The 26,492-nt window shown below is 43.5% G+C and overlaps 2 protein-coding genes across 2 annotated transcripts in view; one reads left to right on the top strand and one right to left on the bottom strand.

The window, feature by feature from the left end:
• Window positions 1–14,913, bottom strand: part of ATP8B1 (ATPase phospholipid transporting 8B1) — a 70,037-nt gene extending 55,124 nt beyond the window's left edge. Inside the window, exon 1 of the mRNA XM_083465754.1 lies at window positions 14,445–14,913. The gene's annotated coding sequence lies outside the window, so the exon portion shown is untranslated. The remainder of the gene's footprint in view (window positions 1–14,444) is intronic.
• Window positions 14,914–17,985: 3,072 nt separating this feature from the next.
• NEDD4L (NEDD4 like E3 ubiquitin protein ligase) overlaps window positions 17,986–26,492 on the top strand; it is a 324,861-nt gene continuing 316,354 nt past the window's right edge. Inside the window, exon 1 of the mRNA XM_083465746.1 lies at window positions 17,986–18,041. The gene's annotated coding sequence lies outside the window, so the exon portion shown is untranslated. The remainder of the gene's footprint in view (window positions 18,042–26,492) is intronic.

Below are 26,492 nucleotides of genomic sequence, written 5' to 3'. Positions count from 1 at the left end.
ATCACATGGGAACAGATGTGCTCCTGTAAAAGGAAGCTAGCCTCATGTTTAAAGGGAGTGGCCTGGACCCAGACAGCAGGTAGACCTGCTTGTGCTTCCATGTGTAGCCCCTTGTTTGTAGCACAGGTGACCAAGCATGCCTTGGGAGACTGCAACTTCCACAGAAACGTCAGGATGTGTGGGAGCAGAGGAGGAAGCAGGTGTTCCAAGTCAGAGCATGCCCTTTTGAAAACAGTATAGTCTGAAGGTGGGATGATGCAACTTCAGAAATTAAGGTGTAGCGAAATACCAGGAAGAGAAAACATTTATTTCCACAAACAGGGGTGTTGGACAAAAAAAGAATATACAGCGGTACCTCGGGTTACACACACTTCAGGTTACAGACTCCACAAACCCAGAAATAGTTCCTCGGGTTAAGAACTTTGCTTCAGGATGAGAACAGAAATCGTGCTCCGGCGGCGCGGCGGCAGCAGGAGGCCCCATTAGCTAAAGTGGTATCTCAGGTTAAGAACAGTTTCAGGTTAAGAACAGACCTCAGGAACGAATTAAGTACTTAACCCAAGGTACCACTGTGTGTGTGTGTGTGTTTTAAAAGAATTAAATTGTCAGTCTTTTCAGATCCACTTTTATTTTAACACTACCTACAACATGGGATCCACTTTTAATATTTGTATCATGCATGCCTGATGTTGCCTTTCGCTTTCCAAGGTGAACAGATGCAAATGAGGGCAGGGATATTGTACCTATAACAGCTTAGCAGAGGGAGGAATTTTGGCAGCTACAGCTTCTCTCAAACCCAGCTTAATGAGTCGCACCTGCCAAAATCCTCCTTCATAAATCTTAAAAGATAAAAGAGCCCTGTGCTCATTTGCTTCTGGTCTGTCTCCCCTTGGCCTTCTCTCCCCCACTCTATTTTTTTCTTTTCTTATTTAAATGTTGTGTCAGTTGTACCATGCTTGTTTATTACTATAGTAATACTAATAAAAAAGTTATTATTTGTACCCCGCCCATCTGAGAGCTTGAAACCTAGTGAAGATGTCTGCGTACCATCATCTCACCTGAGATCTGCACCATCTGGAGGTGCATGTTCGGGGATCCTTGGATTGTGTCCGTTTTCCCACGCTAATACCACAACCTGTAGAATACTGCCTGAGATCTAGGGGCATACGGCGGTATACAAATTTATTTAATCAATTGATTGATAATATATCTCAGCTCCTCTGAAGCCACAAAATGTTCAGGAATGTTTTAATAGCTAAACAGCCGATCCAATTGTTCAGCAGGACACATGGTACCTGCAACAATATTAAAGAGCCATTAAATGCAATTTTGTTGTCTTGTGCTTCCTAAGTCAAACCAGAAACTGAGAAGCCACTGCTTAAAACTTTTAGCGAAAAGGAACTGAAAGTTGTGTGGGAAAGCAAAGATGCTGTGAGCCAACACGGTCTGTCCTGATGGATCCGTAGTATGGTGACAGCAGTCACGAAATAAAAGATGCCTGCTCCTTGGGAGAAAGGCGATGGCAAACCTAGACAGCATCTTAAAAAGCAGAGACATCACCTTGCCGACAAAGGTCCTATAGTTAAAGCTATGGTTTTCCCAGTAGTGATGTATGGAAGTGAGAGCTGGACCATAAAGAAGGCTGATTGCCAAAGAGTTGATGCTTTTGAATTATGGTGCTGGAGGAGACTCTTGAGAGTCCCATGGACTGCAAGAAGATCAAACCTATCCATTCTTAAGGGAAAAAACCCTGAATGCTCACTGGAAGGACAGATCCTGAAGCTGAGGCTCCAATACTTTGGCCACCTCATGAGAAGAGAAGACTCCCTGGAAAAGACCCTGATGTTGGGAAAGATGGAGGGCACAAGGAGAAGGGGACAACAGAGGATGAGATGGTTGGGCAGTGTTCTCAAAGCTACTAACATGAGTTTGACCAAACTGTGTGAGGCAGTGGAAGACAGGAGTGCCTGACGTGCTCTGGTCCATGGGGTCACGAAGAGTCGGACATGACTAAACCACCACTGGAGGACTGATTGCATTAGGGCAAAGACAAGGAGGAGTCACATTGAAGACTAATAGATTTACTGCAGAATAAGCTTCTGGACCAGAGCTTACATCATGAGAAACATGAAGAGCATCTTATATCCTCACTTAGGGGAATCATTCTGCCCATCCCAATGTGGCAGGATTAAAATAAGCATTAAACCATTTAGAGAACTAAAGGGAAACATTAAGCAAGACAATAAACTTCAATAACCATGTAAATAAATAAGCAGAGACGCTTTATGTTGATTTCGTGGGCTACCACCAAGAGAAAAAAATCGGTACATATTTTGTGTAAGTGGATTATATTATGGAACTGAAAAAAACAGACTGCAGTCATCTGCTTAATTTGTGCATTTTAAAAAAAGAATAGGGATGTGGGTTCTTTTCTTGCATCATGAAGTATCTTATTGATGGCACTGAAGGTTAATGCACTGTTCACTGTACACAGTTTGAGATATTTATAAAAGGCATAACCAGAATTTAATTTTTTGAAACTTTTTCTTACTATACATTTAAAAACGCACCTTTATTTACATTACATTGCTTCAATGTACACTGCTAAATATATGGAAGACTTTCCATTATTTTGGTTTTCAAATCCACAGGTGCATTTTTGACTGTGCCTTGTAATCAAGTCTAAAGATGTGTTTAGCATGCATTTTAACAAAGAATTAACAACAACACAGTCCTAATTGTGTCTATTCAGCAGGAAGTTCCTACTGAATTCAATGGGGCTTATTCCTGGGTAAATGGGGTTACAATTACAGTCCCAGTTTCCAATCTAATGCTAGATCTATAGCAGCACTGTGGCTTTCTTCTTGCTATAAATCATTTAGATTTCTTATAGACGCGATTTAATTGTTGACTTTTTTGGCCGGCAGAACAGATTGCTTATTATATAAAGAGCAGGGAAGAAAAAGATATAGTAAATAGGGAATTACTTCCCTTGGGGCACAATGAAATGGGGCTAATTAAAAGTCTCTTCCAGCACTAATGAGAATGCATGCAGCATTCAAGTCAGTTCTGCACCTATACAAACTTTCCAGGGCTAAAATGAAGTTGCAAGACAGCTGTCTAATGATTTATTACTTGCAAATTGCTGTAGACATCAGGAAGTATATAAGTACCTGCATTGAAACTTCATGTAGAAAGGATCATAAGCAGTCTGTTACAGGATTGCACAGGATGCTTTAAAGCAGGGGTGGGGAGCCTGTTGCTCTCCAGATGTTGAATCCCCACATCAGCCCCAACCAGCTTAGCCAGTGTTCAGCGGGACCAAGAACATCTGGGGGGGGCACAGGTTCCCTATCTTTCTTTTAAAACTGCATTTACTGACAGTTCTAGAAGAGAGTTTGAGACTGTTCCTACTGAACACTATCATGCTACAAATGGTTCAAAGCCTAATTAGCACAGATTTCTACCACCATGCCTGGAGACAGGCAATTAGGTTGTGTATCCACAGCAGTGACCAGAGGAGGAATGACCGCTGTGAGGAGTGGAAAGAAGAAGCTGCAACAAAACATGTCTCTACAGCCACAGCAGGTGCTGTAAGCTTACAACAATTTGACTTCACCCACAAAAACACACTTCTCCACTCCAGAGATGGACAGATACCAACAAGTCACCAGCAATCATTCCTGGTCACCTAAATTGTGTCACCAAGTAATTTCTGCCCCCTTTATAGTCAATGTTTCTGCCAGCAATGATCAGTTGTTGTGGTGGTGGTGGTGGTTTTTGTGGTAACCATAAGCTAAAATACATTTTTATTTGTCCAAACTTTTGGATCATAAGTGACTTTGTCTTTTACTGTCCCATCAGAGAATATACATTGCTGATGATGATTTAACTGTGATTTTAACCATTATTTTATTATTGTATGTTTTACTAAGTTTATTATATATATAAAAAAGTACACAGTCTCACTTTGTGTTCTTTCACCAAACATTTCCCACCATGACCTTTATAGAAAGTAAACATTAAGTAATACAATGGACAATATGCTTTGTAGCAGAATGAATGTTTGGCTTAGCATGTCATCTGCAACCCCGGCTTATGGTTCAGCTCTGTTCTCACAACCATGAACCATGAAGCTTTCTTCAAGACTACAGCTTCTGATAAGCAAGGAGAGCACTTAACCACAAGCCCAGATTCAGACAACATGCTAAGCCAAACCTTGATAGCTCAGGGAAGCTCAAGAACAGAGGAGCAAAATGGCAGTAAGCCATGGCTTGATTTACCAAGTCATGGAACCAATTCCAGCAAGTTATCAAACATAGTCCCTCTTCCCTGCAGGCTGTAGTCCTAATGAAAACGGCCAAATACCCAAACGAGGTTGCTAACCACACAATTAGAGTAACATGTAGCTTTTGCCTGAAAAGGACTCGTGAAAGTCAATTAATCATTCATACATGGTTTTCCCTGATCAACTTGGCATGCACCGACAGGATTGAGCAGATAGCAAGATATCACATAAAAGTGAGATAAGATATATTGGGACCATTCAAGTACTGAGCAAACTGAAAACGCCTATGACGCATGAAAAGGGATAGGTGGTTTGTGCACTTTAACTGCACTTTCCCAACTGTATTCCCTTGTACAGGAAACTTCGCTACTGCAGAGAGGCAAATGTTTGAACTTTACACTTGTAAAGTTCAACAGAAAGCAAACCAGTTCTGAAGACATTCGTGTAAAGCCAAAGGCTGCATCTCTCAAGAATGATTTCTTAATATTACTGATGGGAACAACCTGCTCTATACACAGAATAAAGCATGGAGACCTTTAAAAAAATTAGAGGAACGGGTAGGGTTGGGGATATATGTGCATGCAGAGACCTTAGACTTTTTGTGCAGCCTAATGAACAAAGCTAAGCATCACGTCTGTTGCTCTGCGCACTTTTGCTTATGGCCCCACCAGTGTTAGATATGAAGGCTAGGAGCTAAATGGCACCTTAAACCTAGGTTATGAGCGCAACAACGGAATGTCTAGGCACGCTTTTTAATAACAAGAAAACAAAGCTGAAAATAAATGAACTGCAGCTAAAATATTATGTTCAATTTTCACGTGGTCTAGTCCTTCCCCTGCCCACACCCTAATATTCTTAAAAGGGTGTCTTCTCCAGTCTTCAGACAGTAGCTGGAAGTGGGGAAGCAGGAAAAGGTTTCCTTTCCTTCCACACTGCAGTTTTAATCTGAAATCTTAGGTGCAGTACCGTGCCCAGAGCTCAGAAATTGCTGGCCCCAATGGAATTTTCTGTCGCAAAATGCACCAAGAACAATGGGAGTCTCGAACACTGGGCCCTGCCCACCACAGGCAAGTGGCCCCTGGAAGTTTGCCTTTGAGGGAATGTGGCCCTTGTGGCAAAGAAGATTCTGCACCCCTGTTCTATAGCTTTTTTAAAAAAAAAATTGCAGAGTGTGTCTATTGAGATCAGATATTTATCAAGGGAAGGAGAAAATAGTTTCGTCGTAATTTCACTGTGTTTAAAAACACAGCAGTAAAAACTCATTTAACTTGGAATGGTGTCATTGACAAGGACGAAGCCAAGAATAGTTGAATGGGGTTTTGTACTCTTAACAAAAAAAAAGACACACACACACCCGCTTCACAATCAAATCTGTCATCTCAGTAAAGAGCTCTCAGGCTACAGCAGAAACTGCAAAATTAACGAGGAGGCCAAGACATTTGGCAGGCAAGTAACTCACCTAAGTCTTCATTGTAACCTGCAAGCCTGGGGACTAGAACATTGGTAGATTGCCCAAGGGAGAACAAGAGAAGAAAACAAGTTTTAAAGATTGAATAAAGTTAAGGTTGCAAGGTTGAGCAGCAATTAGGAAGCAAACTTCTGAACAAGACACTAAAGGTGCAATCCTACAGCTGGTATTTAGGAACGTAGGAAGCTCCCTTATGCAGAGTGATTGTACTGTGGCAACTCTCAGTATTGTCTACATTGACAAGCAGTAGTTCTTTGGGATTTTGGTGGTGGTTTTCCCCAGTCCTACTTAGAGATGCCAGGAATCTGGGATCTTCGGATGCTCAGATGCTCTTCTGCAAAAGCAGAGCCCTTCACCCAACAGAGCATCTATAGGAAGGATATAAGCGCTGTTCTGCTGGTGGTGAGAGAGGCCTGATGCGAGGATGGAAAGCTCTCCCATCAGCAACGCTTCACTGTCAATGAGAGTTTAAGCAGGGCTTACTGAGGCAAATAAGAATCTGCAGGATCCTAAAGCCTGTTTGTTCCCTGATATGCCCTGCAAAGGAGTCCTCAACAATGCCAGCCATAAACCTTGCAATGCTAATTTCTGCTTGGCAGGGGGTTGGACTCGATGGCCCTTGTGGTCTCTTCCAACTCTATGATTCTATGAATTTCCTTGCACTACCCCAAAGGAGGAGGAAAATGTGGGGAGAGAAAGGAAGGGTAAGTGAAAGTCACACACATCCTCCCTGCCGTAGCTGCAACATGACAGCAGGACCCACAAGTGCTGGCACCTGAAACTTGTAACAATAAGATGGAGGACACCCAGATGGCCAGCAGTACATGTGAAAAGGATCTAGGTATCTTAGTAGACCACAAGCTTATCGCAAGTCAGCACTGTGATGCAGCAGAAGAAAAAGGCTAACGCTATTCCAGGCTGCATCAACAGAAGTCTAGTGTCCAGATCAAGAGAAGTAATGTTGTTGTTTAGTCATTTAGTCGTGTCTGACTCTTCGTGACCCCATGGACCAGAGCACGCCAGGCACTCCTGTCTTCCACTGCCTCCCGCAGTTTGGTCAAACTCATGCTGGTAGCTTCGAGAACACTGTCCAACCATCTCGTCCTCTGTCATCCCCTTCTCCTTGTGCCCTCCAGGAGAAGTAATAGCATTGCTTTATTCTTCCTTAGCCAGACCACACCTGGAATATTGTGTCCAGTTCTGGGCGCCACAATATTGACAAGGCAGGACATGTACAGAGGAGGGTGACAAAGATGATCAAGGGTCTAGAAAACAAGCCTTATCAGAATGGATGGGGGAGTTGGGGATGTTTAGCCTGGAAAAGAGGAGACTGAGATATGTTGGCCATCTTCAGATATCTAAAGGGCTGTCACATGAAAGATGGAGCTAGCTTCTTTTCTCCTGCTCTGGAGAGTACAGCCCGAACCAATAGGGTTAGGGTGACTCTTGGGGTCCCTTCCAACTCTACAATTCTGTGATTCTATGATTTAACAGATGTCATTTGGCTTTGCATACTGATTTTATACTATAAATAGACCAAATCTGGGTAATCAGCAACCAACCTTTCTTCCCAAGGTAATACTGCTTTGAGGTATCACAAGATCTACTCAGACTGGATTGAAACAAAGCATGAATCACTCATACCTTGTTTGCTTTGGTTCTACTATTTTTAAGTCAGATGTTTTTGGCGCGTGAGAAATATCAAATATTGTCTCATAAACGTGCTCTAAAGAATTATACAAGGCTTGTGTCAACTGTAACTAATTCCTAATTACTGGTCTTATGTGAGAAATTTTCCATTCCAAATCCAGTGCTTTTTACAACAATGGAATCTGACGGCAGCTTGAGAAAATGGTCGCATTTCATATGCCTGGCCAATGCCTCATCATTTGTATCTATCTCCTCTCCTTTTTGGAGTTCGGTACCACAGGATGTGATGATGGCCACTAGCTTAACTGGTTATATAATAAATAGACCACAAGTCCTTCCATTGCTATTAGTTATAACAAGTCTATGGAGGTGCCACATACCGTCCGAGGGCTGGATCCAGCTATTCTCTATTCAGTGTAGACCCACTGAAATTAATGGACCGAAAGTTAGAGATCTACAATAATATCAATGGGTCTAGTCCGACTACAGCTTAGTTGGATACAACACAGAATTTGATGTCAGGGACACTAAACCATAGTTTAGTGTGACACATACCGTATTTTTCGCTCTATAAGACGCACCAGACCACAAGACGCACCTAGTTTTTGGAGGAGGAAAACAAGAAAAAAAATATTCTGAATCTCAGAAGCCAGAACAGCAAGAGGGATCGCTGCGCAGTGAAAGCATCAATCCTTCTTGCTGTTCTGGCTTCTGGGATAGCTGCGGGGCCTGCATTCGCTCCATAAGACGCACACACATTTCCCCTTACTTTTTAGGAGGGAAAAAGTGAGTCTTATAGAGCAAAAAATACGGCATATGCTACAGTAAACCTCAGGCTTGTGTACTCTCATCTCCTGTACTAATGCAGTCAAGAGAAGTTTTCAAGCTTTTGTTATCACAGCAACTCTTCCCTACTACTGTGAACAAAAACATGCTGGTGTAAACATCTCCAAGTGACAGCATAATTTAAGTCTTTTGCAAGAATGAATTTAGGAGTGGAACACAAAATCCATAACCAGTCAGAAAGTGTACATGTGTTTAAAAAACAAAACAGAGGATAGTTAGCAGGAATTCTTATACAATGTTTCATTATGGACATGTCTGTGTGCAGTGTTATGCATGACCAAACAATGTACATATTGAATATATCCTGCTAAATTTCCAAGTGACTGGAAGACAAGAGAGTAAGCTTGCTTTCTTAAATGGAAACTTTGTTGGTTTCTCTCCAGTGCAGTATCACACCAGCCTACATAGATTAACCCTTGGGATTCTTAACATTCAAACACTAGTTTTCCAGTGAAGATTAAGACAGAGTTAAGCAACAGGAAGAGAGAACAGAAATGCTGTATATATGTCTGCTTATGTTTGTATTCTGAAGGGGGAAATATTCTGTGACCAAGGAAGCTCAAGGAGTTGTTCTGTCATGATGTTGCAAGCCTGGTTAGCGGTGCAGCAAGGTGACAGGTTCTGAGAGGAGAGAGAGAGAGATACGATTGCATTGAGAATTCATTAGGTGAAGGTGGAATGGGATGAATTTGGACTACCGGTAATTGGTCTAGGTGAAAGGGGACTCTCATTGGCCAGAGGTTCTAGTTGCTTGAGAATTAACTGCTGGTTGAGAGAGAGGTAGTTGAGATTTTGTCAGCTAAGAAGTTTGGACAGAGAATGGATTTGATGAGGGTAAGGTGAAAAATAGACCAGAGATGAGCTGAGGAGAAATATTGGGGCCTGAACTGAATACCCAGTTTCTTATTAATACCTTTTTTTGGTGAAGACCAGTAGAAGGGAGCCATTGACTGAGTTGGTCCGAACAGCTGCCCTGTGTACCAGAGGAAAGTGACACCAGCGGGTTTTTTAAATCTTCCTAAACTGTCCAAACAGTCAGGAATACAGCTAGAGGAGTTTTGGGGTACAGAGGCAGATTGTCCCCAGTAGCTGGACAGGGCTGTGGGAGTATTTGGTCAGGGCGGAGGTTTAAGGACCTGAGGTAAAAGCCACTTGGAGGCAGGTGTCAGCAACAGTGTCTCCCGAGTCTTCAGAATCAGTCAACAAGCACCTTTATGATCCTAATATAAAGATTACCTTGTGTACCTAATATTCCTTTAATAAACCAACCATCTTAGTGTAAAGTCTATCCTGTCTCTAGCATTGGTGTCAATCTTACCCTGAAGCTACCAGGTAGTTCTGAAAGCATTCTGAGTGAACTCATGGCACCAGAAAATTTAAGAAGTGCAGATACCTCTACTTTTGTTTACTCACAAGTGAGGCCGGGGGAACTGAGTATCCCTGACAATAGTAAAAAAAATGTTTCTTTTTAAATCCTAATGCAGGACTTATAATGTATTCAGAGCTGATGTAGGCTGTCTTCCAGTCATTGTGCCTCAGTTTATTAAGTCAATATATGCACAAGTCTTTTATTTAACCATATTTTTAACATTTTCAATTTTTACTCCCTTCCCCCTCTTTCTGCAGTTCCTTACATTTATTTTCGTCCTTTCCTGCATACTCCAAATTGCCTTATTTTTTTAATCGTTTACAGTATTCCATATATATCATGGAATATATATATATATAAACTGCAGGTTTTTTTACAATAATCCTGCCAATGTCTTGATCTGTTTACAGTTTGTAAATACTCAATAAACCACTTCCATTCCTTTCTTAAAAAATTGTTATCTTGATTTCTTCTCCCCCTAGTAAGTTTCGTCATTTCTGCATATTCCATTAGCTTCTGTATCCAGTTGTCGGGAAGATATATATGCACGAGTCTTTTCCCACACATGTAGCCTGTTTACTATAACCTGAAGCTGAACAGGAAAGTCTCATTAACCACAGTTTAGTGTTGCTCCAAACTGGGAAACTATGGTCACCAGCTTCAAAACAAGCCAGGCTCTTAAACCATGGTTTAAAGTTGATGAAAGATCCTGGCTCCTTCTGTAGCTGGTGACTATAGTTTACCACAGGAGTGTGAAACTATGGCTAATTAGAGGCTTCCTAGTTTAATCACAGCTCATGCCAATGGAAGCAAAAGGCTCATGCATACCTTGGCTTACTAAGACAAAGTGGCTTACAATAGAGCTAACAGCTGATCTATTTTCCTACCCCGCATACAAACTCAAAAAACAGTAACATTAATTGGGTATGGAGGGGTGTTTCAAATGGTTTAAACAAGCAAGTTAACAAAACAAAAAAATCCCTGAACAGCCACAAACTATTATTCCTTATCCTCTCTGTTTCAGGTGCAATACGAACTGTGCCAGCCCAAATTATTCTAAAGGAATCTGAAAGAAGCTGCCACATGGAGTCATTTTACAAGCAAATACCCCAGAGACAAGCAAGTAGCCTGTAGCCACATAGACAAGAGGAAGCAAATTTTTGCTCTGCCCCTTCAAACTTCACTGATGTTGTTTGATGGAAAATAACCCACTTTCGCTTCGGAATAGTACTTTGTGTTTACATGCCATGTCTACCATGGAAAGATCTAAAGCTCTGGGCAAACAGTGCACATATTTGAAGAAGGATGCTCTGAATTCTGGAGTAAAGGGTGGAATCTCCAGACTAACCACACACTGCAGTCTGGTTGTGACCTGCTTGAATTCCTGCTCTAGTGAATCACTTATAGATATTCGGTGTTGTTCTGGCCCAAGCAATATCCAACCAGGAAGGGGTCATTTTTATCTACCACACCTGGAACAATCAGTATTTCAATCACCGAATAAAGGTTAAAGCACATAACAAGCATAGCTAATGCCCAAGGCAAGCAGCCTACTCACACTTTCTTGGAAATAGATGACATTAAGCACAGGGAGACTTATTTCCAAGTAAACATTCTAAGGAACAAGTTATTAGCTGATTCTTTCGTCGCAAGGGGTTGAGATAGATGACCCTCAGGGTTCTTTCCAGCTCTACAGTTCTATGTTTGATGCATTACTGTATTTTAATATTTTGTTGAAAGCCTCCTGGAGTGGCTGGGGAAGCCCAGTCAGATGGGCGGGGTATAAATAATAAATTATATTTATTATTATTATTATTATTATTATTATTATTATTATTATTATTCTATCTGCACCATGCACCTCAACACTTCATTCAAGGAAGATCCATGCCAGTAGTAGTATGTATATTGAACTAACAATATTTTCTGTTTTTTAGTTGCAGCATCCCAAATAGTGAAATCCCTCCCTAGAGAGATTTGGCTAGTTATTAGAAGCTGCTTTGGGGGTTGATTGCAGATATAGGAGCTCTTAAATCAACTGATTTCCCTACAGGTGACTCTCAGCTTACATGGAGGTTACGTTCTAGGGACTGTACGTAAAATCCAAATTGTGTACAGTGGTACCTTGGGTTACAGACACTTCAGGTTACATATGCTTCAGGTTACAGGCTCCGCTAACCCAGAAATATTACCTCGGGTTAAGAACTTTGCTTCAGGATGAGAACAGAAATCGTGCTCTGGCAGCGCAGCAGCAGCGGGAGGCCCCATTAGCTAAAGTGGTGCTTCAGGTTAAGAACAGTTTCAGGTTAAGAATGGACCTCCGGAACGAATTAAGTTCTTAACCGGAGGTACCACTGTATAGTCAAAACATTGGGTTCAGTGGCTGGTGGGATACCCAAAGCCTTTTCATAGAATCATAGAATCATAGAGTTGGAAGAGACCACAAGGGCCATCGAGTCCAACCCCCTGCCAAGCAGGAAACACCATCAGAGCACTCCTGACATATGGTTGTCAAGCCTCTCCCAAGCCTTTTCCCTCCAAATGTCCATGCCCATTCCATCCTCTTTATTTTACCCAGCACATAAAGACAAAAACAAGCTCCTCCCACAGAAATACTCTTTTCCTAGGGGCCACCTGCCTAATCTTTCAAGGCATTGAGGCTGCAGGTGACTGTCTAAGGCAGGTGTATAGCCTGCGGCTGCCCAGCTCTTGGACTCCAACTTCCTTCAGCCCCCAGCCACTGTGGTCAATGGCTGGCGATGATGGGAGCTCCAGTCCATCAACATCTGGAGGGCCACAGGGTCCCCATCCTTGGCTGGCTGGACCTGATTAAAGCTGGTGTGCCAAACATCAAGAGTACACCAGGCTGGAAAACGACTGCTTTTGGTATACCCAAAAGGATAGAGGTAGAAAATGGTGGGTTCTACCACAGTGGTACCTCGGGTTACATACGCTTCAGGTTACAGACTCTGCTAACCCAGAAATAGTGCTTCAGGTTAAGAACTTTGCTTCAGGATGAGAAGAGAAATCGTGCTCCGGCGGCACAGTGGCAGCAGGAGGCCCCATTAGCTAAAGTGGTGCTTCAGGTTAAGAACGGACCTCCGGAACGAATTAAGTACTCAACCCGAGGTACCACTGTATTAGAAACTGAATAGTAAGTCCTTTCTCATTTGTCCATGGCACATAAGCAAAAAAGCTGCTTTGATCCAAATTGAGAAAAACAACAACCTGGCTATCATTTAAGTCAGTGAGATGTACACAACCCCCACTGTTTGGTATCTTAATTTACCTGCTGAATACATAGGTAAATCAAGAAACTAAACAGCGTATCCGGGGCTGTGTACACCTCACCAACTTAAAACATAGCTAGGTGGTTCTTCTTCTCAATTTGGATCAAAGCAGGGGGTTTTTTGGGGGGGGGGATGGAGAGAAACATCAAAACTGTGAGCTTTGAGGTTCTTACAATCAAGCTGTATATAAACTTTATGAAATAAATAAATAGAGCACAGTATTTAATAAGAAATGACAGGACAGATATGGACAGATATTTTAATACAGTGGTACCTCGGGTTAAGAATTTAATTCGTTCTGGAGGTCCGTTCTTAACCTGAAACTGTTCTTAACCTAACCACTTTAGCTAATGGGGCCTCCCACTGTGCCGCTGCAGTGCGATTTCTGTTCTCATCCTGAAGCAAAGTTCTTAACCTGAGGTACTATTTCTGGGTTAGCAGAGTCTGTCACCTGAAGTGTCTGTAACCTGAAGCATCTGTAACCCGAAGTACCACTGTAATAATAATTAATTAAATAGGCCAAAGGCAGTAGATTAGTGCCACCCTGTGTCACATTCCCAGGGGGAAAAACTCTGAGCCCCAGATCCTTCTCCTGCAACTAACTCACAACTCTCCCTCCCTCTGCCTTTGTGTCTTCAAGCTAGAGTTCCTGCTTTCTCTGCCTCTACCTATAACTGGATATGTGCATGTGTCACTCACTGTCTTCTAACTCTGATGGGTACCTCATTCACAAACAGAGATTCACAGCTATCAGAAGACCGTCCCCCCAACAATTCCCTCCATCAGCGAACATCAGCACCGATTTTTATCTCATATCATTAACTAAGAATCCACCAAACAAATTTAACAGGCAGCCAGACATCGCTAAACATCATCTGGATCTGAATCAAGGAAAATCCATTTGAGAAGTTGTGAACGGGAAATGAAAAGGGAGGAATCTCCGAAGGCGTGGACTGCAGACATTGTTTATGTCTCCAGATCTAATTGGAGAAACAGTTAGATTTGTGAGCAGGAAAGCAAGCTGGTTGCAATATGGACCAGAGCATGTGTGCTTTCCTGTAGTTATCCGTCCACGTCCCGATTACACAGCTGAGAGATGCAAATCAAAAGCCAACCCAGACATTACATGCCACATACACAACTTTGCAGAGATTGAAAAGGGGTGGGTGGGTGAAACAAACAAACAACGGGAAGTGGAAAGGAAAGAATAAGACCCTCTTCAAAAACAAGGTCGGTCTTTTCGGGGGAGAGAAGGAACAGAGGAAACGAAAATGAAGTGGAAGGCTTAGGTCAGAGGTACAGTCCGACCTCCGCCCAGCATCTGATACAACTTCTTGTTGGAGAGATATGGGAAAGACTGGAAGAAGGGGGAGTTGTGGCGCTGTCATGCCACGGGCAGGTGAGAAGAACAAAGCCCAGGACTCTGCCCCCTTACCTTTGTTCTGCAACACACCTGGAGCCCCTTCCCCTTCCCCTCCCTCCGCCTCCCAACATCCCTCTCTCTCCCAAACAATAGCCACCCCTTTCGCTTACCCTCTTCTCCGTGTCCAGGCAGAATCCCAAGCAGGCGGGGGATGTTTTGCTCAGCTGGCTTTCATGCTTTTCTCGGCCAGCGGCTCCCTCTCCTTCCTTCCTTTCCCCCTCCCCACACCGTTCCCCTTTTAAAACCAGCTCGCTCGCGGAGAGCCAGCCCGGGGAGTGGACAAACAAGTTTCTCAAGTTTGCTCGCTCGCTCGCTCTTCCTCGCTTCCTTCTCCCGGCAGCGCGCAAAACACACACAGAGAGCGAGGCGCGCACCAGGTGTCTTCCTCCGCGCGGGGAGTGGAGGCGAGAGAAATAGTCGAGTGAAACGTGGAGAGGTCTGAGGGAAGAAGAGTCTAATTGGGATACTCCTGAGAGAAAGGGAAGCCGAATTAAAAAAAGGAGGCGGAGAGAGAGAGAGAGGGACACACACCTCTGACAAGAAGAAGCCCCGCCCCTTGCCGGAAGGCGAACACGTGACTCGCAGGTAAGGGCGCGAGCGGCTGGCGGGCGCCGCCCCCTACCTACCAGCGCCGCTAAGAAAGGGCGCGGCTTGGGAGAGCGGCCGCTTGTCCAGCTGCTGCGTTTCCAGGCGCGCGCGAGAAGGCTGGGTGGGAAACAGCGCACCTGGCGAGGAAGTTTGCTGGAGCAGCGCTAGCTCGCGCGCGCGCGCCCTTCCTGAGGCGAACTAAATTCGGTTTCCGGTCTTGTTCATTCAGGATTACAATATCTGAATTTACCTTCCCCACTCCCCGCGCTATGTAAGTGGGAGATAGGCGCCTCACACGCGTCACTGTCGCCCGTTCCCAAAGAGGTTTTTTTTTTTTTTAAAAAAAAGTGGTATTGCAGGTGCTTTGTAAAGAATAGGGAAGTTGTAAATCTGTAAGATGCAATCAGTATAATTACCTGGAAATTACCTGAAAGGAAACGAAATCCCTCTCTGTTTTGTCTTCATAAGAAAAGCTTGCTCGTCTAGTAGTTCAGCATCCTGTTCTCAAAGTGGCCGACTTTGGGACCTTTGGGAGGCCAGTAACCAGGACCTGAGGGCAACAGTGTGGCGCAGCGGTTTGGGCTAGCCATGAAGATGAAAGTAACGTGTGAAGTGGGGCTTAGGTAAAGATAAAGGGACCCCTGACCGTTAGGTCCAGTCGCGGACGATTCTGGGGTTGTGGTGCTCATCTCGCTTTATTGGCCGAGGGAGCCGGCATACAGCTTCCGGGTCATGTGGCCAGCATGACTAAGCAGCTTCTGGCGAACCAGAGCAGTGCACGGAAATGCCGTTTACCTTCCTGCCGGAGTGGTACCTATTTATCTACTTGCACTTTGACGTGCTTTCGAACTGCTAGGTTGGCAGGAGCAGGGACCAAGCAACGAGAGCTCACCCCGTCGCGAGGATTCAAACCGCCAACCTTATGTTCGACAAGCCCAAGGCTCAGTGGTTTAACCCACAGCGCCACCCACTTATTTCTCTATGACTCCTTCCATGTGCCCACTAGGAGTTCAAACTTGCCCTTGTCTCAAACTCCATCACTCCAGCTATGACAAACTGCATTGAATCTAGTGGCACAGCAGGTTTTTTTAAACTGCTAGCACATTTGCAAAGCTAAGCAGGGTCTGGTACGTTGCAAATTGGATGGGGCGTGTCTCATGTTGAGATTTTTACATTGGAGGTTGGACTAGATGGCCCTTAGGAGTCCCTTCCAATTCCATGACTATGTCAAACTCAGGGTAAGATCCTAACACCACATAGCTGGGAAGAAGCCCCACTGAATTCACTAAGTCTTGTTTCTGAGATGCAGCCTGCTTCTGGTACTGTATGGGTTGGGCGTCTTTTCTGAAGTGAAAGCAAGTCAACTTTCCTAGCAGGATCCATTCAAGCCTTGGGTGTGCCCAGCTTTTCTCTTTGGGTTTTGTTTGCTCAGCTGCACAAACATCAAAGAATGAAGTCTTCTGGATCTGGTAATCTCGTTTATCGGTTCCTGCAACTTTGTCCTATTGGGCTTTCCATTGCCACACCTTAAGCCTGTGTCCTTTATCCAGAACCTTACTGCCAAAATCATTCACCTCAAAGTTCAGACCATGTGGCACCCCTCTTTAAACCCATACCCCGGTTCTCTCTCTGCATGCAGCCTAACAAGCAAACAATGTCCTTTCTTCAACACCCTCCATACTTTGCTCCCCTTATAGTAAGGTTACTAGATTTTTTTCAAAGAATCTGGGGACACTTCTTTTTTTGAAAAGAAAAGAAAGTGATTTTTTAAAAACATTTAAAAAAAAAAGAAGTAGTATCTTCTCTTCTGGGTCTCCTCTGTCACACGGCCTTCCTCTGGGCCCTGGCCTGTTCTCTTGGAGCGCTATCTGCCGTGAAGTAGTCTTGGGTCGGGCCTGGGCTCGGCCACGTGTCCTTGCCCTCCCAGTGCTCTCCTACCTCTCTTTCTCAGCAGAGGTGACAGCAACAGCGCGGCAAGGTCGGGGCTCCCCTCTTTTTTCTCCTTCCTCTTTCTCTCTCTTTCTCCTCCTTCTCCTTTCCTCAATCTCCCTGCATCGGTTCCAGGGTTTTTACTGGCCCTGGAGCGCCGCTGGGCAGTCAGCCAGGTGGCCGGGCACTCTCTCTCCTGGCTTGATTTGGGTCATGGAGGGGGGGGTCAGTGGTTCCCCCAGTTGACGTGCCGGGCAGCCCCAGTTCCCCCTCAGCAGCGGCAGTCTCAGCAACCCACAGCCAGCCTGGTAGCACAGTTGGTTCTGGCTGGCTTCAGGAGCTGCTCGCTGCTGTGGCACCTGCCATTTTGCCTCGCCGGAAGTCGCCATATGATGTGTCTTGGGCCGTTGAACCAATCACACAACTTCCATTCCCTACTAATAAATCTACAACACTTAAAATATAAATCCGGGGACATTAAATGAAATCCGGGGACATTCCGGGGACGGATTTTGTCCAGGGACAGATTTGTAAATCCGGGGACTGTCCCTGGGAAACGGGGATATCTCAGTATATTAAATGGTTTAGAAATGATTTCAGATAAAATAGACAAATGACCACTGTCTGCTACCCTCACTCTTGCTGCTCCTTTGGTTGTTTGGAACACCCTCCCAGAACACCTATGCAATGTCATTTCTTCCTTCACATTCCTCCTCAAAACCTATGCCTTCCAGGAAACCTACTGTCTTAACCTACTGTGCCTCATCCTTCAAGGGAAACTGTAAAGGCGGTTGCATTTGCACATTCTCTTCCATTGTTTAATGCTTCAGTCTCCTCCCTCTAATTTTGATAGTCTTTCCCACTATCAAAATGTAAATCGCAAAACTTCTCGGTGAATAAACCTGTATTTTTGCTTATGTTATTCCATAAAGTACTTTTACACCGATGATGCTCTGTTAATAACTAGCAGCCTTATACCCAACGTTGCTAGGAATTCAAAGAAACCAAAAGATCAATGCAGTTTTGAAATCAGTGGTTAAAATCAGTACAGTTTTGAATTGAATGACCTCAAATAAGTTCAGTAAGTTCAGCATATGAGCAGTTTTTGTTTCTTGTTCTACTGTTTCAGAAATTTCTGCAAAAACCTTCCAAAATTCTTGAACTTCTCGGCATTCCCACCACATGTGCAGGTAGGTGCCTATCAATGAAAAAAGATTGCTATTCTTGGAGGTAATCATTCTGGGGCTAGAGATGGGTGGGTCCACCCCCTTTATCTTCTGCCACCATCTTTCCTGCCTCTCTTTCTGCCACTTCTTTTTAACTCTCTCAATTCCCTCACACACAGCATTTTTTAATCATTGCCACCTGCATGAATTAGGAAGGGCTCCATGCAATGAGATCCAGGGGGAGTACTAAGCGGGCTGACAGAGGAGTGTTGTGCTCCTGCGACACCAGACATCCCTGCTGAGATACTTCCCCTGCTGTGGCACTGCCTCCTGCGCCTCCACCTGCCAGTATTTTACATTCCTCTACATACAAAGCTTTATCTGCCTCCTATTTTCTTTCCTTCTCTTTCTGGGTTTGTTTGTTTGCTTTTGCCTGCTAAACTGCATGAAAGGAATTGTGTGCCTAAATGCAGACAATTCTGAGAAAAGATGTAGCAGCGTTGCTACATCTAATCCATGCAATCATTCCCCACACTTTAAATGAATGTAAATTGGACAAATTGGACGAGATGAATTTGTGCTGTTTTTCTCACACAAATATCTGAAAGACCGCCTCCTTTCCTACAGACCCTTGAGTGCTTAGATTGGCAGAGGGGCCCTCAGAGGCTGTGTGTGTGTGTGTGTGTGTGTGTGTGCACGTGCACGCGCACGCGCGCACGCGCATCATTTGACAGGGCATTCTCTGTGGTGGCCCCTAAGCTGTGGAACTCCTTCCCCACAGAGGTGTGTCTGGCACCTTCATTGTACAGCTTCTGGAGAATGCTGAAGGCACACTTCTTTGCTCTGGCTTTTGACACTTGAGGTGTATATTTTTAGGACCCACGTTATCTTGTATGGTTGTAAGTCATTTTAAAACTGTTTTTAATCTTGTCTTTTAATGTTGCAACCTGCCCTGGGAACTTAGGATGAAGGGCAGGTAATAAATAAATAACACAGAAATCCTGTTTTCATAAGTAGTTTACTCACTTATCTATAGCCTTGCAATGAGCGTGAGTTGTCCATGTTTCTGTTTCTGATTACATGATCATCTTTTTGAACACCATGATGTGGCCGATTCACCTTTTTCTTTGTAGGTTCCTCCCTTGTTTCCAAGCTATTTATAGCACCTTCCAAATGTGTCAGCACAGCATTCCCTCACCACCACCTCCAGGTGACTGGTAAATTTACTAATGGGTTACTTAAGAGTTATTATAGCCCAGCAGTGAGGAATGTTGTGACTCTTCAAAAGGCGAATGCATGTCAGGACCAACAATGGGGCAAAGAATTCAATTCACTTCGTATTTAAAGGCAAACATCTCTCATTCGCATTTCTCAAAACAGTACGGGAAATGAAACAGCTATCTTTCACATTTTATAGCTCTCCGAATATTGCAATGTCATTCTCCAGACAAGTAATACACACACACACACACACATATGCACCTATTGAACCAAAGTGTCTACAAAAATGCACTGGCTTATGGAAAATTGCTTTACAAAAAAAAATGTATATTAGGCAAAAGTGCATACAAATATTAGGAGAAATGTGCGTTAAGATGTTGATGGATTTTCATGAGGACTTTTCTTTTTAAAAAATTGTGAACAGATGTGGAAATGTGCAGAACTGAATTTAAGATTGAAAATGGAGAAACTAATAAATTAAAATTACCGTCTTGTGCATTTATATGTGTCCACTCCCTTCCAGATATTCCAGATATTTTTTAAAAAATAAATAAATATTTTTTATTTATTTTCCATTTAAGCATATATAATCACATCATTATTATCCACTTCACTTCTTTGGCTCTTTATTTTTTTTTTATTATTTTTTTTTAGAAGAGTTTGGATTTGATATCCCGCCTTTCACTCCCCTTCAGGAGTCTCAAAGCGGCTAACAATCTCCTTTCCCTTCCTCCCCCACAACAAACACTCTGTGAGGTGAGTGGGGCTGAGAGACTTCAAAGAAGTGTGACTGGCCCAAGGTCACCCAGCAGCTGCATGTGGAGGAGCAGAGACGCGAACCTGGTTACCCAGATTACGTGACTACCGCTCTTAATCACTACACCACACTGGCTCTCTTCTTTGCCTCTTTAGAGCAGTCGACTTCCTTTCCTCTCACCTCTTGGCTTTCAAAAGTAACCTTTATATCACAGCATTTTATATATTTTCCAATTCTAATATAACTCATTACAAAATACCTCAAAGTTTAAATAAATGTAGAAAGGTAAAAAAATTCTCATTCCAAGTATTCAGATAACCCTACTAGTGTTGTTAATTGCTTACAATGATCTTTCAAATATTGTATAAATTACTCCAGTCTTTTTGGAATACTTGATTGTGCTGGTTTCGGATTTTTCCTGTCAGCTTCACCAGTTCTGGAAAGTCCATCATCTTCATCTGCCACTCTTCTTTCATTGGTACTTCTTGTTATTTCCATTTTGGGGCTAAAAGGATTCTTGCCGCTGTTGTTGCATACATGAACAGTCTTTTATCTTCTTTTGGTATCTCTTCGCCTACTGTACCCAGTAAAAAGGCTTCTGGTTTTTTAACAAAAGTGTTTTTAAACATTTTCTTTAACTCATTATACAGTCTTACCTCGGGTTGAAGTAGCTTCGGGTTAAGCATTTTCAGGTTGCGCTCCACAACGACCCAGAAGTAACGGATCGTGTTACTTCCGGGTTTCGCTGCTCGTGCATGCGCAGACACTCAAAATGACGTCACGCGAATGCGCGGAGGTGCTGAATCGTGACCCGTGCACGCGCAGACGCGTGTTGCGTTCGCTTCAGGATGCTAACAGGGCTCCGGAACGGATCCTGTTCGCATCCAGAGCTACCACTGTATATCATTTCCCAGAAAGCCTTTACCTCTTTACAAGTCCATCCAGATATTCTGTCCTAACTGGAGGAATTCTCTCTGGTGTAGGAGGGTCTAACTACAGGGCAAGACAAAGTTATTTATCGAGAGGGACACGCCAATCTCAGATCCTAGAAGACAATGTAAGGCAGGGGTAGCCAACATGGTGCCTTCTAGATAATTGGAACTACTGTGCCTTTGGCCTAAGAAAATGTTGTTGCTTCTGCTACTGTGCTTAGTCACTTGGAAAAGAATAATATGAGTGAATAAGGCATGTTTACAACTGTAGACTGGGGAAGGATCTATGAGTTATCTAGTCCTGCTTCCCACTATGGATTCTGAGCTAAACCCAAATGTTGGAAAATAACAACTCCTGGTTCAGGGTCGGGGGAGTCTTGATGAATAAATCTTAATGGCTAGAGGTGTTTGAGTTTGATTACTTTGCTGTTTAGCCCTTTCAGTTTGCAAACAGATTTGCAATCTGTATTATGCCTATTTCCTCATAACTATTCTGTGAAAGTTCTCGGGATAATGTCACTCTTCCAGTGAAGTTCTTTGCCTCGAGAGCAGAAAGCATTCAGGGGCAGAGGGCAAACCAGAAGAAAGGATTGGGGAACAACCCAGGAGTCAGGACCGAAGTGCAAGACTAGAGCACAGAGAGACCTTGTTGCTTAAGCAAACCCTTGTTGCTGTAATCCAAAACCCTATTATACTCCTGCCTGTCCAGAAAGAGCCAGCAATCAGTTCTTGGTACCTAAGTGAAAAACTGCAGTAACATGGCTCAACACATGAGGCTGTAGTCAGCAGCTCCTGACTGTGAATGCCATTGCTATAGATGGAATCTACACACATATAAAAAACACTGTGAAAGTGAAAACGTTTTGGAAAATACATTGAATTTGGCATAGCTCAATGTCGCCATCTAGTGTCACATTTGTATATTGCACGTTTAAAACATTTTATTTGCGGCTGTAGAGCTGAGTCCATAGTTATGCCTACGGTAGCCACTGTTTTAGTTCGCTTGTTTGCAATTTCGGCTACATTCCTGTACACAAGGATGTCTAGGAGTAAGCTCCATTGAACTCAGTGGGACTTACTTCTGAGTAAGCATGCACCTCTCTCCCAAAAATAGGCCTCATTGAAAAGGGCACCGCTGCTCCTTCACTTTTTAGCAAAATTTGCCAGGGAGCAGCTTTTCATACAGTTGACCAAGACGCCTGCCTGCACTCTCTGCGTGTTAGCCTTTGACTCCAAGGGTAGCAAAACTAGAAAATCTGGGTCTGTGTGAGGCCAGAGGTGGATTTAGGGGAGCACAACTGGTTTGGGGATGCAACAACTATGATGTAGAATGGAAGGCGAGAGGCACTAAATTTTGACGTTGCACAGGGTGCCACTGAAATTTGAGACTGCTAGGCTATTGGCCAGAAGTGGCTAGTGGTCACAACCCCTCCTCTACTCCAATATCTGTTGCCGTGTTTGCCAAAAAGCAAGCTTTTGGGAGCAGAAAGGTCACCAAATATTTCTGTCTTTTCTAAAACACTAAACAGAAGGCTTCTTTTTCTCAGTGAGAGTGTGGAATTCTAGCTAGACTCGTTAATGGAAGTTTTCGAGCTAATAATACTTAAGTATAAATAAGGCTGTAAATTCTTCTCAGTGTGGGGGATTTCTATTTTTAAAAAATCCAGCTCCACAAGGTTGCTTCTTCTCAGCAAGAGACTTTCTGTAACATCTGTTTCGTGGCATGAGATTGTTTTCCCATGCATATAAATATTGTGCTGTTAAATCACGAAGTGTGTGCTGTTATTCTTAAACAAGCATAGCACTATTCTAGTTAAATTATTATAAAATATGAGTAAATCACGTTAAGGAGCATATTGTCTAAGGTGGGAGCATATTTAACCAAGTGTTGTAGCAATTTTAATTTTTTTTTATTTTCACTAAGGAAGAGTTAGGCAAATCCTTAATTCTCCAACTGAAACAAAGGGAGGGTGTAATTGTGCAACACTCAATGGATTGCACCTATTTTTACTGCTGGCAGTTGTGTAACGATAGGTGCCAAGCTGAACTTTTTCTGTGGTTCATTTTTGTCAATCATGGTGTCAGTATAGTGGGCATTGCTTTAATATAATATACTGGTATACTCCTCAATGAACTAACCCCGGTGCTGTTACCAGTTCTTCGGTCAAACGTGACCTGGAATGTACAAGTAAATATTCTAAGTTCCTAATATTTAATGTAACAATTAGCAGACTAATCCTGGGCTACAAGCAAAGTTTAATCAGCACCTCCTATAAGAAGGAACTAGATTGTGCACAGACAATGACATCTTCTTCCAAGAGTAAAGAAATGATGCAATAAATATATAGATAACCATTTAGACATTTCTCAGTACAGTCAAGGCCCTTCAACTTCAAAGTTATTTCAGTAAACAAAATTGTAAATGGACAGGAAATTGCAGGAAACAAAACAATGGTTCAAAGGAATAAAGATGTTACAGAATAAACAATCAGACGGGTGGGGTATTAATCATCATCATCACCCCCTCACTCAGTAAGCCACCTCCGCACTGCATAGAAGTAATCAACCTAAAACTGTATTTAAACCCCAGATGTTCAACCACTGGTTAGCTCACAGCTCTAATGGGACCCCCTTTTTGCTCTGTGATCTCAATGGTCAATTTTCATGCTTCCTGGATGGCAGACCAGGGAACAGGTGAGGGAGACTTCCGCATATGTTCTTCAGGCTTGGATAATTAGGAATTCTCTTTCTCTCCGATAATTAAGGTGTGTATTATACTGCATATTTGTAACCTTGTCTGAAGCGGCATCTGCATACTCTGCCTCTTTTTATTTCGTGTGATATTTCGTACTTATTTCGTTTATTCCTCTAGTGTGTCAGCTTCTTTATTGGACATACAGTAGGTTAAGACACTTATCCATAACAGACACACATATTGACTCCAGCAAAAGGTTTCAGCCCTCTTGTGTGTTGGATACACCTGGGTGCGTGGACAACCAACCCTCGTAACAGCTGAATAGTAACAATGACTGCTCTGGATCTTGTTTCCTGCATTTGGTCAGAACATCACCTCTGCTTTGTTCCTGGGCCAGCCTGCTAGCTTTTATTTGCAAATAACTTGGACTTGCCTAGTGATCCATAAATCCTGCTCAAATCCGTACTCATCCCTTTTCACATCAGCAAGGTGGAAGATCTCTGGTTATCTTCAGACTTCATAAAATATAAACAGACAGATGCCAGGTGGAACATTTGCAGCACCAAGTGTGTATATCGTCCAAAAACACACACACACACAAAACAGAAGTAATGTCTATCTCTGGATGGAACATCTCAAGTTTCCATTTTTAGGTCTTAGCTTTTCTATCGTATGCAGGGCTTTTCCTGTTCAAGGTGAGGTTGTACAATTGCCTTTGTGTAAAATGCAGCTCACAGAGTAATCGAAAGAAAAAACTCAACCCTTATGTGCTATCTCATTCATACGCTAAAAACTTCGCTGAACCAATTCTAATAACAGCACTGTAGCAGCTGAATAAATGCAAAGACCTTCCTGTAACTGACAGTACCTCTTTGTGATGTAACTAGCAGTGCAATCCTATACCTACTGGACTCAATGGGACTGACTTCTACAGGGATATGATTGCACCAGTGGTTTTCAACCAGTGTGCTGTGGCACCTGGAGTACCTTGAATGATGGTCAGGGGTACCACATGCAACACTGCTCTCTGACCCTCTTTCCTTCCCTCCCTCCGCTGATGCTCTCTCATGTCTCTGCCTTCCAAAGGCTTGTGTGGCTGTTTGTTACAGCAGCCCTGGCTACAAGCTCCTCAGATGAATGGTGTGCAGGCTCCTGTTGGGTGTGTGAAAAAGGGTGAGGGGCTGCCGGCTCTGCAGGCAAGGGGTGACATAACTGGACTCCTGAGCCCCACAGGGGTGTCACAGAAAGAATGTACAGTGGTGCCTCGCAAGACGAAAAGAATCCGTTCCGTGAGTCTCTTCATCTTGCGGTTTTTTTCGTCTTGCGAAGCAAGCCCATTAGCGGCTTAGCGGATTAGCGCTATTAGCGGCTTAGCGGGCTTAGCGGATCAGCTGGTAAGCGGTTTAGCGGCTTAGCGGATCAGCTGATAAGCGGCTTAGCGGCTTGGGAAAGGGGGGGGAACCCCGCAGGAACTCGCAAGACATTTTCGTCATGCGAAGCAAGCCCATAGGAAATTCATTTTGCGAAGCACCTCCAAAACGGAAAACCCTTTCGTCTAGCGGGTTTTCCGTCTTGCGAGGCATTCATCTTGCGAGGCACCACTGTAGTTGGTTAAGGGAACTGTGGACTCAAAAAGGTTGAAAACCTCTGTATTGCACCATAATTGGCTGGTCTTCTTAGGGTTAACCTAAAGAGAACCCTTCTGGAGCACAACAAAAGCCCTTTCAGTCCAGCATCCTGTTCTCGCACTCACCAACCAGATGTCTATGGGAAGATCACAATCATGACATGGGCACAACAGTGCAACAGTGAAGACAGAGTCACAGTAACATAGAGAGCTTGCTTTGCAACTGAAATCATAGGCATGATTGAGCCACCGGTCTCCCCACCACCATCCCAGACATGCTATTTGTTTATTTTTTAGAAAAAATAAACCAAAGCACCATATGAAAGTTCATGCATTTATACATTGATTGGTATTTTTTGTTAAAAACACCGGAAACTCTATTTTTTGCTAAGCAAAAGTGTTTCAGGGATCCTGGGGAGGTTTCACAGAGGCCAGCCAACCAGTACCGGACAGAACCAGATTCTGCTTCAAACTTGCAGAGCCAATTTCCAATCTCCCCCACTCCCTTGAGCTCAATCCCAGAAACTACATGTGCATTTGAACCAAATGCAACGAAGGTGCTGCCAGATATTTTGCAATCTCTTGTCTTTGCTTATAGCTCCATCCTAAATATCTGTACGGAACAGCAAGTGCCTCTCATTTCAAAGGGTTATACTTTTATAATCAGTTCTTGGAATTGCAACACACACACACAAAGAAAAAAACAGAAGAAAAAGGTCTTTCAGCTATTTAAAATGCTGTGATAGAGCATTTTCAGTGTGCACAGAAAAGCAAAATAATTGCCTGTTCCCAGGGCTGGTTCTACCATTAGGCAGAGGTAGGCAATAATCTCAAGTGGTAGGTTCTGAAGGGCAGCAGTGGTGGCCCCCAGTCCTTCTTTCTGAGCCTCCTCCATGACCCCTCTGTTGGAGATCAGAGCTGTGTGTACCACACAGCCTGTCCAACAGCCTTTGCGAACAATGCAGAGGAGAGTGTTCTTCCAGAGACGAAAGTCAACCAGCCATGTATATATGACAGGACTTATCTTGTTGGCATGCGCCTATCAACCTGATGCATATCACATAGTCCCCCTGTTCCAAGGCCAAGTTCAGGTTAAAGTCAACGCTGTGTGAAGAACAACTGCCAAGAATCAAAAAGCGACTTATGAACTTTGCCAAGTGAAGAGCACTTAACCACACCCAAGCCCACCATTTCTGCCTGTGCAACAGCCCCATATTCAAGCACGGTATATGATAACGTGCTG

Source organism: Podarcis liolepis (genome assembly GCF_965112155.1).
Source record: "Podarcis liolepis genome assembly, chromosome: 11".
NCBI classification, from domain to species: Eukaryota; Metazoa; Chordata; class Lepidosauria; order Squamata; family Lacertidae; genus Podarcis; species Podarcis liolepis.
Note: the sequence above shows the minus strand (reverse complement) of the source record. Positions and strands in the feature narration are given on the sequence as shown.